At 42.9% G+C, this 16,412-nt stretch overlaps 1 protein-coding gene across 4 annotated transcripts in view; it reads left to right on the top strand.

Annotated features, from left to right (window-relative positions):
• Window positions 1-433: 433 nt before the first annotated feature.
• The window catches only part of LOC110526192 (protein kinase C and casein kinase II substrate protein 3), a 33,619-nt gene continuing 17,640 nt past the window's right edge, over window positions 434-16,412 (top strand). Inside the window, exons 1-2 of one of the 4 annotated variants that reach the window (XM_036980544.1) lie at window positions 434-844; window positions 5,661-5,783. The gene's annotated coding sequence lies outside the window, so the exon portion shown is untranslated. The remainder of the gene's footprint in view (window positions 845-5,660; window positions 5,784-16,412) is intronic. The other 3 variants (XM_036980542.1, XM_036980541.1, XM_036980543.1) reach the window with 3 other exon arrangements.

Here is a 16,412-nt window from a genome sequence, read left to right as displayed (position 1 = left end):
ATAGTTATATTGTATGTAGCCTACAGTTTAGTTCAATATCATCTATTTGTTTTTCCTTACTCATTGATCACATCCAACGTCAAATCATCTCACACTATTAGCCGTGGTTTGTTGAAGATGATTGTATTGAAAAAAGTATTGTCATTTGGCTACAGTAGGCTACTTTCACCAGGAACCAGACGAACTATTAATATTATGTGATTTACATGATGACCTATAGATGGTGCTGTTCACAAGTATTTGAATAAGGCAGTGGACCAAGCAACAAGTGTTTGGCATAATTCAAATAAATCTATTAATTCCACAGACAATTATGTTATGTCACGTAGAGTTGTAGCCCATGTGTTGAGTGATAATTAACGAAAAAGGTTTGATTCACATGGCCTGATCATAATTATCACTGTGAACTAGAGACTCGCCTCTAGTCAGTAAAGGGTTAACGCCTGTAATTGGATGAATGGATATTGTGGTTCGCCACAACATCTGATTACACAGCGTTGGAGACCTCTCCAGAACAACCGGGAGGATTGCCTTTGTACCTTCCTGCCCGTTAGATAGCACACGTTTTTGGGGCTTTTGTTGCGCTGTTTCTGACTAAAGTACATTTAACCAATTTACCGCCGATGATATTAGGCCTACCTCGTGAATTTGAAGGGGCAGGAAATATAATAATTATATCTTCGTTGCAATGGCAGAGTGGTATCTACGATGGCCTTCGCTGTTTTCGGGAAAGTTCTTAAGCGAAATTGTTGATGCACTTGGTTTGGTCAAGGGATTGCTTTGGGAGTTTTCGCTCCGGCGTTGGTAAACTCGTCGAGAGACGAGGGATTTGAAGCTGCAACAGGTAGGTCGCAAACTGGATAGAAACTAAGTAGACACGATATGGTTACAATTTTGTAACAATTCGACTTGTGTTTGCGTCTGTTCTGTTGTTGCGGTGAGCAGGAGTTACATTGTGTCGATAATGACCTAGATATCAGCCAGGGTAGGCTTAACCATAGGCGTAACTACGACTGCATGAATGTAAGATCAAACGTGCATGGTGATTTATGTTGAGTGACTATCTCCTGGCATATTATTAAATTGTGTTTGGATTCACATGTGATTTTAAATACCCTTTGCAATGTGTATTTAAGGCGGTGGAACAATACATTTATCCTTGGGCTACTGTAGGCTATACACCTCTTCAATGGATATAATCTATTAGGCTACTGCTATTCGACAGGAAGCTATTTGGCGAACGTTCAAGGTTTGTGTAAGACTGTAAAGTGAATTTGAGATTAAATAACGTTGTGTAGGCCAACAGAGCAATTGCTTTGTCTGTCAATAGCTTAACAATATGGCTATTAGTTGTGTTGTGAGCAGAACTGCCAATACACAGGATAGATTGGGCAACCTCCAATTGAAGATACATTGCTCTGTTGTAATATGAGAACAACCCACCCTTTTTAAAAGCATGTGTAATTTCATAGAAATATAGATTTTTCAGAACCATTAAGCATGATCACTGATATGCCTGATCCTAGCATACTTAGACTAAGCAAGAAATTGGTACACAATATATTGCTTAGTCTGATACTTTAGCTGGTTATTGTTCAACAAAACCTGCTTTCTTTATGCAACAGAATTGGATCTTTTTCTAGTCTCATTTATTGCAGTGTAGCCTATATGCTTCTCCTGGGGGACACAGCCATTCTCTAAGGACTGTTTTTGGAAACAATGGCCTGGACATGGTACACTATGTTAATGTGTGACACATCACCTTGAGACAATGCCATTAAGGCACACTGCATTAGACTCTGTGTCTATAATGTAGCCTCTGGTGGTCTCACACTTGCTGCCAAGCTTTCTCGTTGCTTAAATAACCCTTCCTGCTGTTATACTATCTTGAGCCTGGAGTGCAGGATTTTCTCAATGCCAGCTCTGAGATCTGTGGTTTAGAAATGGGCGATTCAAGTCCGTCTGCAAGTAGCTAAAACAGTCGGCCTTTCCTTAGGCTGGTTGTGTGTAGGCTAGTACTAACTGCACTCTGTACATTGACATTGCTTTAAACTTCTTCCTCCATTAGTTTCAAGGATTGTAAGAGGGAATCATCTGAAGTACAGAGATATTCAACACCAGTCCTTGAGGGCCTCAGTACTGCTGTTTCTTTTCTTTTTTTCATTGTTGTTGAAGACAACCTGTATTGATTATTGACACCTCCAGAGATTTTAGCACAGAGCAGACTACTGTTTTTATTCCTTTGTTCTATGTAGTTATTGGACATGTTTGTTCCACAACCTGTCTTTGTTTCTCATTACCAACACTGGGATTTGAGTTTCACTTGGCCCTCTAGGGTAGGGTACATGGAGCTGTGCTGTGGCCAAACAGTGTATCCTTTTACTGGGGTAGGTGCTCCATGGAAGATTTGCAGAAATGCAAACCATTGGGCTTGAATTCTGGATGTTTGACTTTAGACTTGAGGTGGCGTTTTTAGTTATATTATTGCGTATGCAACTGCAATCGACCAGCCACTAAATATTATGTAATCTTTTAAACAATGAATCAATTATGTAAACATTCCTGTGTTGGTTGGTGACAGTGGAGAACACTTTGCATCACTGTCCTATCCACAGGGTTTTCCAAAATCCCCCCCCCCCCCCCCCAGGTGCATGTTTTGCCCTAGCACTACACAGCCGATTTAAAATAATCAAAGCTTGATGATGAGTTGGTTATTTGAATCAGCTGTATAGTGCTAGGGCAGCAAAACAAAGAAACTTACCCCCCAGGACTGAACCCTGATATCCAGATCCATTAGCCTGCCTTTTGTCAGCATTGGACTGCTTATGTAATTAAGCCAGGTCTCTCATTGAAATAATCCATGACTTCAGTCGTCAGTGTCAATGACTGACATGCCTGATCACTCAAGCCATGTGCTTCAGTGACGTGTCCTCTGGATCTGTCAATTCAAAGGGATGGGCTAGTTCAACCAATGTACTAATTTACCCCATGACGGGCTACCTAGGTCAACCGAAGGGTCAGACACTCAACATGCGGGTTTGGTTTAGTGTTAGCATCCTTGAGTGCAAAACAATTTTAGTGGTTGGATCCCTGTTGCGTGCCCCAAACATGTCTATCAACTCAAAGTAACTTGTTATGGAATGCTTTAATTTAGGTGGAGGAAATTAAGTTTGTTGACATGGAGGATGTCTCAGTTCTGGGAAGCGGCCATATGCTTCAGCTAGTGAGAGAAGCATGATTAATGTTAGCCTTATGTAGTGAAGGAATGTCTAAAATGCCATGGGGGCTGTCACCTGCCTTCAGTTTCTTTGGTCTTGTCTACACTTGATACTTAAATGCGACTTCTGCTATCAGAGTACGAAGATCGCTTTGGCTGGATTTTTGTGTAGATCTGGTTGACCACTTCAGAAGGTGGTCAGGGATGCATTGTGTGAGGATTTCTCCTGTGTCTGGGCGGAATCCGGCTACCAAAAATTGCATTCAGTGGGTGACGTCAGCAGCACTCCTCTCATTTTAGAGGTCGACCGATTAATCGGAAAGGCCGATTTTAATTAGGGCCGATTTCAAGTTTTCATAACATTCTGCATTTTTGGACGCTCATTGCACTCCACGAGGAGACTGCGTGGCAGGCTTGACTACCTGTTATGCGAGTGCAACAAGGAGCCAAGGTAAGGTGCTAGCTAGAATTAAACTTATCTTATAAAAACAATCAATCTTAACATAATCACTAGTTAACTACACATGGTTGTTAATACTAGTTTATCTAGCTTGTCCTGCATTGCTTATAATTGATGCAGTGCCTGTTAAATTATCATTGAATTATAGCCTACTTTGCCAAACTGGTGATTAAACACTGTCGTTGCACCAATGTGTACCTAACCATAAACATCAACGCCTTTCTTAAAATCAATACACAAGTATATATTTTTAAACCTGCATATTTAGTTAATATTGCCTGCTAACATGAATTTCTTTTAACTAGGGGAATTGTCACTTCTCTTGCGTTCTGTGCAGCAGAGTCGGGGTATATGCAGCAGTTTGGGCTGCCTGGCACGTTGCAAACTGTGTGAAGACTATTTCTTCCTAACAAAGACAGCCAACTTCGTCAAAAGGGGAATGATTTAACAAAAGCGCATTTGCGAAAAAGCATAATCGTTGCACGAATGTACCTAACCGTACACATCAATGCCTTTCTTAAAATCAATACACAGAAGTATATGTTTTTAAACCTGCATATTTAGTGAAAAGAAATTCATGTTAGCAGCCAATATTAAACTAGTTTAACTTCTCTTGCATTTGCATGCAGAGTCAGGGTATATGCAACACTTTTGGCCACCTGGCTCGTTGCAAACTAATTGGCCAGAATTTTACATGATTATGACATAACATTGAAGGTTGTGAAATGTAACAAGAATATTTAGACTTATGGATGCCACCCGTGAGAGAGAATACGGAAAGGTTCCATATTTCACTTAAAGAATAAACGTTTTGTTTTCGAGATGATAGTTTCCGGATTCGGCCATATTAATGACCTAAGGCTCGTATTTCTCTGTGTTATCATGTTATAACTAAGTCTATGATTTGATAGAGCAGTCTGACTGAGCGATGGTAGGCACCAGCAGGCTTGTAAGCATTCATTCAAACAGCACTTTAGTGCGTTTGCCAGCAGTTCTTCACAATGATCCAAGTATTGCGCAGTTTATGACTTCAAGCCTATCAACTCCCGAGATTAGGCTGGTGTAACCGATGTGAAATGGCTAGCTAGTTAGCGGGGTGCGCGCTAATAGTGCTTCAATTGGTGATGTAACTCGCTCTGAGCGTTCTAGTAGTTGTTCCCCTTGCTCTGCATGGGTAATGCTGCTTCGATGGTTGCTTTTGTTGTATTGCTGGTTCGAGCCCAGGGAGGAGCGAGGAGAGGGACGGAAGCTATACTGTTACACTGGCAATACTAAAGTGTTATAAGAACATCCAATAGTCAAAGGTTAATGAAATACAAATGGTATAGAGAGAGATTGTCCTATAATAACGACGACCCAAAACTTCTTACCTGGGAATATTGAAGACTCATGTTAAAAGGAACCACCAGTTTTCATGTGTTCATGTCCTGAGCAAGGAACTTAAACGTTAGCTTTTTTACATGGCACATACTGCACTTTTACTTTCTTCTCAAACACTTTGTTTTTGTATTATTTAAACCAAATTCAACGTTTCATTTTCTTTGAGGCTAAATTGATTTGATTGATGTATTATATTACGTTAAAATAAGTGTTCATTCTGTATTGTTGTAATTGTCATTATTACAAATACATTTTTAAGAAATCATCCGATTTAATCAGTATCGGCTTTTTTTTGGTCCTCCAATAATCGGTATCGGTGTTGAAAAATCATAATCGGTCAACCTGTATTCTCTTCCAAGACCACCACACTGCATAGTTTTCCAGCACACCCATGACTGGTTTTCCAATGCTTCTGTGTGGCATTTCACTCTCTAATTCAGAATCTGCCACCTTTTGGAGCCAGGACTTATTATAACCATCTGACTGCCAGCCTCAGTCATGCTCTGATCGTGAGTGGTTCTCCTCCACTGCTCATGCTGTGCTCCTCTATACTTGATTTCTCCCTGTTATCCTCAGTTCTCACACTCTGCCCCTCTCTTCCAGTGCCACAGAGAAAGCCAAGTTCCTCAACAGGGACCTACCTCTCTTCCAGTGCCACAGAAAGCCAAGTTCCTCAACAGGGACGTCATCTTTGACCTCATCCCATCTCAATTAATTTAATTTTGGGTAAGTCCTCTTCGGGTTCCACTCCTATGCAATTTGTGGATAATGCATTTTTATATTTTATTTTTTTCCTCTGTGCTGTATTTGTCTGATTTGAATATTATTGGGTAGTCTGTCTGACCTTTTGGGGATGGGCTGTTTCCCCATTGCTATGAGGTTTATGTCATCTCCCTCAGTTAATCTTCACCTCTACCATGATTCACACAAGAATGCCTGGCCTCTTAATCCAATAATTAGAATGTGTGAAGTTTTTCACCTAAAATGTGATACTCAGTCACTATCGATAGCAATCAATGAGTAATATTGAGTTCTTATATGCCATACATTTTCAGGCTTTAATAGTATTCAGCATAAGTATTTCCTTTGCTGTGTTAATGTCCTATTGCTGTAGCAACAATTGTTTGCTTTGGTTTGTGAAACACTGGGATTATCACCTTGTGTTCTTCAGTGCAGGAATGATCTATATTTAGGAGTTGTGCATTCGGAAAGTATTCAGACCCCTTGACTTTTCAACATTTGGTACGTTACAGCCTTATTCTAAAATGTATTAAATAACACTTTTTCCTCATCAATACCCCATAATGACAAAGTGAACGTTTTTAGAAATTGTATTTAAAATGACAAACTGAATTACCTTATTTACATAAGTATTCGATAAGATGGCGCCGATGAACATGGCTGTTTTACATTCTCCCAACCAATTGTGCAATTTCTTTTTTTGTGTAACTTATTTTTTAACTTATTGTGTACATAATGTTGCTACTACCGTCTCTTATGGCCGAAAATAACCTCTGGACATCAGAAAAGAGTTTACCCACCGCGGAATGGAAGAAACTTTTTCCTTTAAGGATATCCGGCTTTCACTGGAACAGGCCCAGATCCACACCTTTTGCGTGAAGAAAAGATGCCAGAAAAGTGGACGCAGATCGGGGCTCCTTCTGAGAAGCCGGAGGCGAGCAAGTAAACTCCCAATGCCTTCCATTCTTCTTGCTTGGTGACATATTAAGATTATACGACCAATGGGCCATTGAAAAGTGTAATATTTTATGGTTCACCGAGACGTGGCTGAACGAAGAAATTGACAATATAGAGTGGACGGGATTTTCCATGCATCGGCAGAACAGAGACGCTACCTCTGGTAAGACGAGGGGTGGGAGTGTCTTTTTGTCAATAACAACTGGAGCGATGTCTAATATTAATGAAGTTTTGAGGTATTGCTTGCCTGAGTGTGGTCGACAGAATACCTCATGGTAAGCTATCTACCAAGAGTTTTCATCAGTATTATTCATGGCCGTCTATTTACCACCATAAAGCGACGCTGGCACTAAGACCGCTCTCAACCAACTCTATAAGGCCATAAGCAAAGAAGAAAATGCTCACCCAGAAACCGCGCTCCTCGTGGCCGGGGACTTTAACGCAGGAAAACTTAAATCAGTTTTACCACATTTTTACCAACATGTCACATGTGCAACCAGGGGGGAAAACATTCTTAGTCCATCTTTACTCCACACACAGATGCATACAAAGCTCTCCCCCGCCCTCCATTTGGAAAATCTCACCACAATTCTATCTTCCTGATTCCTGCTTACAAGCAAAAACTAAAGCAGGAAATACCGGTGACTCGCTCAATACAGAAGTGGTCAGATGACGTGGATGCTACACTACAGGACTTTTTTGCTAGCACAGACTGGAATATGTTCCGGGACACATCCAATGGCATTGAGGAATACACCACCCCAGTCATCGACTTCATCAATAAGTGCATCAATGACGTCGTCCCCACAGTGACTGTACGTACATATCCCAACCAGAAGCCATGGATTACAGGCAACATCCGCATCGCGCTAAATGCTTTTCCTGCCACTTTCAAGGAATGGGAGACAAATCCGGACGCTTATTAGAAATCCCGCTAGGCCCTCAGACGAACCATTCAAACAAGCAAAGCGTCAATACAGGATTAAGATTGTATCCTACTGCTCTGAAGCTGGTCGACTGTGGCAGTGTTTAAGCTATTAAAGGCTATGAAAGGAAACCCAGACGCGAGCTGCCCAGTGACGCAAGCCTATCAGACGAGCTAAATGCCTCTTAAGCTCGCTTTGAGGTAAGCAACACTGAAGCATGCACGAGACCACCAGCTGTCCTGGATGACTGTGTGATAACGCTCTCGGTACCCAATGTGTACAAAACCTTTTAAACAGGTCAACATTCACAAAGCCGCGAGGCCAGATGGATTACCAGGACGTGTACTCAAAGCATGCGCGGACCAACTGGCAAGTGACTACACTGACATTTTCAAAGCAGAGCACCATAGTCCCTGTGCCCACTCACGGCGGTAGTCGTGAAGTGCTTTGAAAGGCTGCGCATGGCTCACATCAACAGCATTCTTCTGGACATCATAGACGCACTCCAATTTGCATACCGCCCCAACAGATCCAAAGATGACGCAGTCTCAATCGCACTCCACACCATCCTTTCTCACCTGGACAAAAGGAACACCAATGTGAGAGTGCTGTTTATCGGCTACAGCTCAGCATTCAACACTATAGTGCCCTTAAAGCTCATCACCAAGCTAAGGACTTTGGGACTAAACACCTCCCTCTGCAACTGGATCCTGGACATCCTGACGGGTCCGCCCCCAGGTAGTAAGGGTAGGTAACAACATATCTGCCATGCTTATCCTCAACACTGGTGCCCCTCAGGGGTGTGTACTTAGTCTCTTCCTGTATTCCCTGTTCACCCATGACTGCGTGGCCAAACACGACAACACCATTAAGTTTGCTGACAACACACAGTGGTAGGCCTGATCACTGACCACAATGAAACAGCTTATAGGGAGGAGTTCAGAGAACTGTCAGTGTGGTGCTAGGACAACAACCTCTCCCTCAATGTGAGCAAGACAAAGGAGCTGATCGTGGACTACAGGAAAAGGCGGGCCGAACAGGCCCCCATTAACATCAACAGGGCTGTAGTGGAGCGGTTGAAGAGCTTCAAGTTCCTTGGTGTCAACATCACCAACAAACTATCATGGTCCAAGCACACCAAGACAGTTGTGAAGCGGGCACGACAAAATCTATTCCCCCTCAGGAGACTGAAATATTTGGCATGGGTCCTCAGATCCTCAAAAGGATGTACAGCTGCACCATTGAGAGCATGGTTGCATCACTGCCTGGTATGGCAACTGCTCGGCATCTGACCAAGGCGCTACAGAGGGTAGTGCGAATGCCCCAGTACCTCACAGGGGCCAAGCTTCCTGCCATCTGGGACCTATATAATAGGTGGTGTCAGATGAAAGCCCATAAATTTGTCAGACTCCAGTCACCCACGTTATAGACTGTTTTCTCTGCTACCACACAGCAAAGCGGTGCCAGAGCGCAAGTCTAGGACCAAAAGGCTCCTCAACAGCTTCTACCCCCAAGCCATTAGAGCTGAACAATTCATAAAAATCGCCACCGGACAATATACATTGACCCTCCCCCCTTCCCCCATAGCTGCACATGCTGCTCGTATAATGACTACAAGTTTCCAGTGTAGTTTATGAGCTCTTGGCTTCTCCTTTTAATCTGAACCAATTTTGGAGGGAACAGGAGCCAATGTTCAGTTTCTTACTCTGTCAGCATGGATAACATCCCGAGGAGAGACGTACAACTTAATATCTCCAGGTAGTGTTTCTAGGTTTTGTCATTTTATTAATCTAGCTGGAATGTTTGTCTCTAAGCAATGTAAGTAAACCAGTTCCACATGCTACGAGTTGTTCTTAAAGCCACATCTGAGGGGGGCGGCGGGGTGAAAAGCTCCCATAATGGGTTCTGAATGTGCTGCCATTTGGTATCCAGTTTCCCTCTATGCTGTTCAGTCCTTGGCCTACTGGCCCACAAATACGTGTTTCCAGCTCTGACTTGAGACAACTAGTGCACTTTTTCCATGAAGGGTTCAGCAGTCTTTGACCCAAATCCCTCTGACTGCTACACAGGATCTGCTGTCTTCTGTCAGCCATGCCCCCGCTGAGGATTTCATCTCCCAGAGATTTAAACAGACACATTCCAGTTCTGCTAAGTGATCTGGATGAGCTGAGCATACTGCCTAAACAAAGTCAGTGACCGGTGGAACGTCAACATCCTCTGACACAGGGATGTTGTCCAAATGAAGGCATGCAGCACATGGTCTGTTGCCTCTGGGCCTGTGTGGAAGTTTGTTGCTCAGCTCACACTTATGGTGGTTATGTGCTTTCAAGTGTCAGGGGTCTTCCTTAATGCTTGTCATGTACTTTGTTTTCCACAGTGTTTAGGAAAACTATTCATGGTGCTTTAAACGTTTTTGTTAGACAATATACATTGAATAGAAAAGGCACAGTTAGGCAAGGACCTAGTGGAATTTCTGAAATTATATCTATTTTTGGGCTTGTTTTTCAATACTACATTTTTTTTATTGGTATTTTATATGTTTCAACAAATGCCACAGATTAAGCATGTAATCTCTGAGTAAAGGATACATGCAATGAGATCCAGATGTCATAGGTATGATTCTGCAGCCTGTCATGTTTACAGACTTAATCTTCTGTAGTGTGAATTGTGTGTACTCTAAGTGGTTGCTCTGCCTTTAATTTGAATTTATTTGTGCTCTTATCCTTGTGATTTAAATATCAGATGGCAAAGCCATCTGTTCGATTTTCACCCTCATGTTCTGTTAAAGTAACTAATATCCCTAGATTCCATACATTTATGGCATCTGTATAAAAACATGACATATTAGTATCTATTGAATCTGAGCCTCTGGCCCCTCCAGAGACTAAATCTGTATCCGTATGTTGAATCCAATGTGACCTAGATATTCAAGCTGCTGATATGTCTTACTTATGCCGTCAGCTGGTCATTGACTGGAGATTAGTGGTGTTTGACCCCTCCTTTACCCGCCCTACGAGCTGCTAGTTTTCCCCCATGGTTCAGGGCTTACATTACTTTACCCTGGGCTTCAATCACCTTTGTCATGCTGCATCCCCACACCAGCCAACTTTTCCACTCTCGAGATGGGTCAGAGATATTTATTTTTCAATTAGCAGGCCTTGCTGAAGTGAGCCTGTCATAGATGTTCCTGTTTTGGCATGTTTGTGGAAAATGCCTCTCCTGCTAGCATACATTCTGCTGCCTGACAGCACCGCCCCACCCCTCCTAGCCATCAGAAAGTTGAGGGATATTGAATGTCTGAACTGTCTCCCGCAAATTGAGCCTCTTCTCTGCCTCTTCATCCCAAGCAGTCCATCCATGATCTGTTAATATCAGTCCTGTGTGAATGTAAACAAGCAGCTTATCACATTAAAAGCTATGTCACACAAACTCTGTCTGACTGAGGTCTGGTAATTCTCACCAAGGGTATGTTAAGGAAATATTGTGTGTAACATTTTCTGTTTAACAGTAGCTCGATTTCCATTCAAATGTGCCATTTCTCATGCGAGTATTCTAGAATCCGCATAAAGTGTATTTTCCCACCAGTGGTATGTTTCCACCGAATGGACTTGTTGCAGCTTAAAATCAGTGAGTGCTGACAAAGCGCGCACAATGTACTTTTTCACATCTGTTTTCATGTACCGAATAAAAATCTAGTTCCCATTGCATTTTCAACTCTACCGATTTTTTGTTTTGTCACAACGCAATAGTTGAAATAGGAAATGTGCCTGCTCTGATCTTGGCTCCTTCATCAGCTTTGTAGATACAGTGCCGGTTGGCTAGTCTACTGATGCGATTATTATGAATAAGAATGCGAGAATGCTTTTTATTTCGTTCAGGCATCAACGATCATGTTACTAAAATAATATGCCCTCTATTTATTGGAAAGCAGCACCAAGCTCATCACCTTGCGCTTTCACCACTGTTAACTTCAGCTGTCGCTATTACTTTGTATGTACAATGACTTCATACACATGAAAAATGTGGATGGAACCATTTAATGTCTATCATATTTGTATTCTAATAATAATGGTGTAGCATATGTCCTCTACATGACCCAAAGTATGTGGACACACGCTCGTCGAACACTTAATTCCAAAATAATAGGCATTAATATGGAGTTGGTCCTCCACTCTTCTGGTAAGGCTTTCCACTAGATGTTGGATCATTGCTGTGGGGACCAATTCAGCCAAGAGCATAAGTAAGGTTGGGCTATTAGGACTGGCTCTGTCGACATTCCAATTCAGCCCAAATGTGTTCGATGGGGTTGAGGTCAGGGCTCTGTGCAGGACAGTCTTGTTCTTCCACCTATCTCGCTTTGTGCACTGGGGCATTGTCATGCTTAAACAGGAAAGGGCCAGCCACGAAGTTGAAAGCACAGAATTCTCTAGAATGTAATTAATGCTGTAGCGTTAAGATTTTCCTTCACTGGAACTAAGGAGCCTGAACCGTGAAAAACAGCCCCAGACCATTATTCCTCCACCAAACCTTACAGTTAATCCCACCTTCCTTAAAAACCTCCTGCCGCGCAGATCCCTTTAGTGGGATAATTTTCGTCAACATCCGGTGAATTGCAGAGCGCCAAATTCAAATCAAATTACTAAAAATATTTAATTTTCATGGAATGACAGGTGCAATATACCAAAACACAGCTTTACTTGTTGTTAATCCACCTGGTGTGTCAGATTTCAAAGGCTTTACGGTGAAAGCAAACCATGCGATTATGTGAGGACAGCTTTCAGCAGACATTACAAACAGCTAACAGCAAAGTAGATTGGTCACGAAAGTCAAAAACAATAAAATTGATCGCTTACCTTTTGATCTTCATATTTTTGCACTCAAGACTCCCAGTTACACAATAAATGTTTGTTTTGTTCGATAAGATTCTCTTTTATATCCAAAAACCTCCATTTGGTTGGCACGTTTTGTTCAGAAATCCACAGGCTCGTGCGGTCACGACGGGCAGACAAATTCCAAATAGTATCCGTAAAGTTCGTAGAAACATGTCAAATGTTTTTTATAATCAATCCTCAGGTTGTTTTTACAATAAATAATCAATATTTCAACCGGACGGTAGCCTTTTCAATAGAAGAGAAAGAAAAGTCCTCAGATTTGTGCATGCGCCTGGAGCGAGACCATCTGGCTATCCACTGACGCGATGTGATCTTTCTCGCTCATTTTTCAGAATAAAAGCCTGAAACTGTCTAAAGCCTCAACACACCTTGTGGAAGCCATAATGAAAGGAATTGGGTTGATATCCCTTATATGGGAGGATAGGCTTGCAATGGAAAAGAGTAGTTTCAGAAAAACAGCACTTTCTGGATTTTTCCTCAGGACATTATTTTGACATTTTTGGAAACTTTGGAGTTTTCTATGCTAATCTGCCAATTATATGCATATTCTAGCTTCTGGGCCTGAGAAATAGGCAGTTTACTTTGGGCACGTTTTTCACCCAAACATCAAAATACTGCCCCCTAGCTTAGAGGTTAATGCATAGTGTCATCCTGGCATCCGCCTAACCCAGATTCCAGATGGTGCCAGATGGTGAAGCGTGATTCATTACTCCGGAGAATGTGTTTCCATTGCGCCAGAGTCCAATGGCGGCAAGCTTGACATCACAGCTTGACACCACTCCAGCCGACGCTTGGCACTGCTCCATGGTGATCTTAGGCTTGTGTGCGGCTGCTCGGCCACGGAAACCCATTTCACGAAGCTCTTGACGAACAGTTTTTGTACTGATGTTGCTTCCAGAGGCAGTTTGGAACTCATAGTGTTGCAATCGCTCTTCAGCACTCGATGGTCCCGTTCTGTGAGCTTGTATGGCCTACAACGGCTGAGCCATTGTTGCTCCAAGACGTTTTCACTTCACAATAACAGCTGTTGACCGGGCATCTCTAGCAGGGCAGAAATTTGCCGGACTTACATGTTGGGAAGGTGGCATCCAAAGAAGGTTCTACGTGAAGTCACTGAGCTTTTCAGTAAGGCCATTTGACTGCCATTGTTTATCGATGGAGATGGTATGGCTGTGCTGAATTTGTATACACCTGTCAGTAAAGGGTGTGGCTGAAATGGCCAAATCCATTAATTTGAAGGGGTGTCGATATACTTTAAAAATGTTTTATATAGCTAGTTAGGTGTGTGTCGCGCCCTGCCCAGCAGTTTAGTTGTGAAACCCTTTTTTGCCAAGTGACTTATTTTTCCATTTCCCTTGTGGGTTTTCAGACTTGATAGTAGGGCTGTCTCCGACGAAGAAAAATACACTGCTCAAAAAAATAAAGTGAACACTAAAATAACACATCCTAGATCTAAATGAATTAAATATTCTTATTAAATACTTTTTTCTTTACATAGTTGAATGTGCTGACAACAAAATCACACAAAAATGAACAATGGAAATCAAATGTATCAACCCATGGCGGTCTGGATTTGGAGTCACACTCAAAATTAAAGTGGAAAACCACACTACAGGCTGATTCAACTTTGATGTAATGTAACTTTGATGTAAACTCAACAAGTCAAAATGAGGCTCAGTAGTGTGTGTGTGGCCTCCACGTGCTTGTATGACCTCCCTACAACGCCTGGACATGCTCCTAATGAGGTGGCGGATGGTCCCCTGAGGGATCTCCTCCCAGACCTGGACTAAAGCATCCGCCAACTCCTGGACAGTCTGTGGTGCAACGTGGTGTTTGTGGATGGAGCGAGACATGATGTCCCAGATGTACTCAATTGGATTCAGGTCTGGGGAACGGGCGGGCCAGTCCATAGCATCAATGCCTTCCTCTTGCAGGAACTGCTGACACACTCCAGCCATATGAGGTCTAGCATTGTCTTGCATTAGGAGGAACCCAGGGCCAACCGCACCAGCATATGGTCTCACAAGGGGTCTGAGGATCTCATCTCGGTACCTAATGGCAGTCAGGCCCCCAAAGAATTGCCACCCCACACCATGACTGACCCACCGCCAAACCGGTTATGCTGGAGGATGTTGCAGGCAGCAGAACGTTCTCCACGGCGTCTCCAAACTCTGTCTGTCACATGTGCTCAGTGTGAACCTGCTTTCATCTGTGAAGAGTACAGGGCGCCAGTGGCGAATTTGTCAATCTTGGTGTTCTCTGGCAAATGGCAAACGTCCTGCACGGTGTTGGGCTGTAAGCACAACCCCCACCTGTGGACGTCGGGCCCTCATACCACCCTCATGGAGTCTGTTTCTGACCGTTTGAGCAGACACATGCACATTTGTGGTCTGCTGGAGGTAATTTTGCAGGGCTCTGGCAGTGCTCCTCCTTGCACAAAGGCGGAGGTAGCGGTCCTGCTGCTGGGTTGTTGCCCTCCTACGGCCTCCTCCACGTCTCCTGATGTACTGGCCTGTCTCCTGGTAGCGCCTCCATGCTCTGGACACTACGCTGACAGACACAGCAAACCTTCTTGCCACAGCTCGCATTGATGTGCCATCCTGGATGAGCTGCACTTCCTGAGCCACTTGTGTGGGTTGTAGACTCCGTCTCATGCTACCACTAGAGTGAAAGCACCGCCAGCATTCAAAAGTGACCAAAACATCAGCCAGGAAGCATAGGAACTGAGAAGTGGTCTGTGGTCACCACCTGCAGAACCACTCCTTTATTGGGGATGTCTTGCTAATTGCCTATAATTTCCACCTGTTGTCTATTCCATTTGCACAGCAGCATGTGAAATGTATTGTCAATCAGTGTTGCTTCCTAAGTGGACAGTTTGATTTCACAGAAGTGTGATTGACTTGGAGTTACATTGTGTTGTTTAAGTGTTCCCTTTATTTTTTTGAGCAGTGTAGATTAATTATAATCTTTGTCGACCGAGCATCATCTGTTCTTTTAGACCAGTCGATTGGTTGAAATTAAAATGTGTTTTTCTATATATAGACACACACCCTGTTTGAATTAAATGTAACTATATGTAGGCTACTTTGCTTGATGCAATTAAAAATCAAGACACATTACTAAAAGACCATGCTCAATATAGCTGAACCAGAAGAAAAATACTTTAACCAGGCACTGTACACCTGGCGAGCAAAGTCAGCTTGCAGACGTTCAAACCCTCCCCTAACCCAGACGATGCTGGTCCAATTGTGCGATGCCTCATGGGTCTCCCGGTCACAGCCGACTGACAGCATGTGATTGTACCTGGGTCTGTGAAGCCTCAAGCACTATGATGCAGTGCCTTAGACCGCTGCACCACTCGGGAGGCCTAATCAAAATTATAAACTTGAGCCCTGAATTGGCTGACAGCTGTGGTTTATCAGACCGTATACCACGGGAATGAGAACCATTTTTTTCCTGCTCTGTTGGTAACCAGTTTATAATAGAAATAAGGCATATGTCCAATATACCACGGCTAAGGGCTGTATCCAGGCACTGCGTTGCATTGTGCCTAAGAACAGCCCTTAGCTGTGGTATATTGGCCATATACCACACCCCCTCGTGCTTTTTATTGATTAACTATCTAAATGTAAATTTATACAAATCTAAAGTAACTTCTATTGTCATTGGCAATATTTTAAAAAGCCTACAATATTTACAAAATCCTAATCAACATTGCAGGTTAAAAAAAGTATCCTATAAATCACATTGGCTATGCATGACCTGTCTGAAATGGATCCACCGGATCAGCGCATGAAATGTTTTCCACTTGGTTATCAAAAGGGACAAAGTTGGAAACC

This window comes from Oncorhynchus mykiss, chromosome 6, assembly GCF_013265735.2.
Source record: "Oncorhynchus mykiss isolate Arlee chromosome 6, USDA_OmykA_1.1, whole genome shotgun sequence".
In the NCBI taxonomy this organism is placed as follows: domain Eukaryota; kingdom Metazoa; phylum Chordata; class Actinopteri; order Salmoniformes; family Salmonidae; genus Oncorhynchus; species Oncorhynchus mykiss.
Note: the sequence above shows the minus strand (reverse complement) of the source record. Positions and strands in the feature narration are given on the sequence as shown.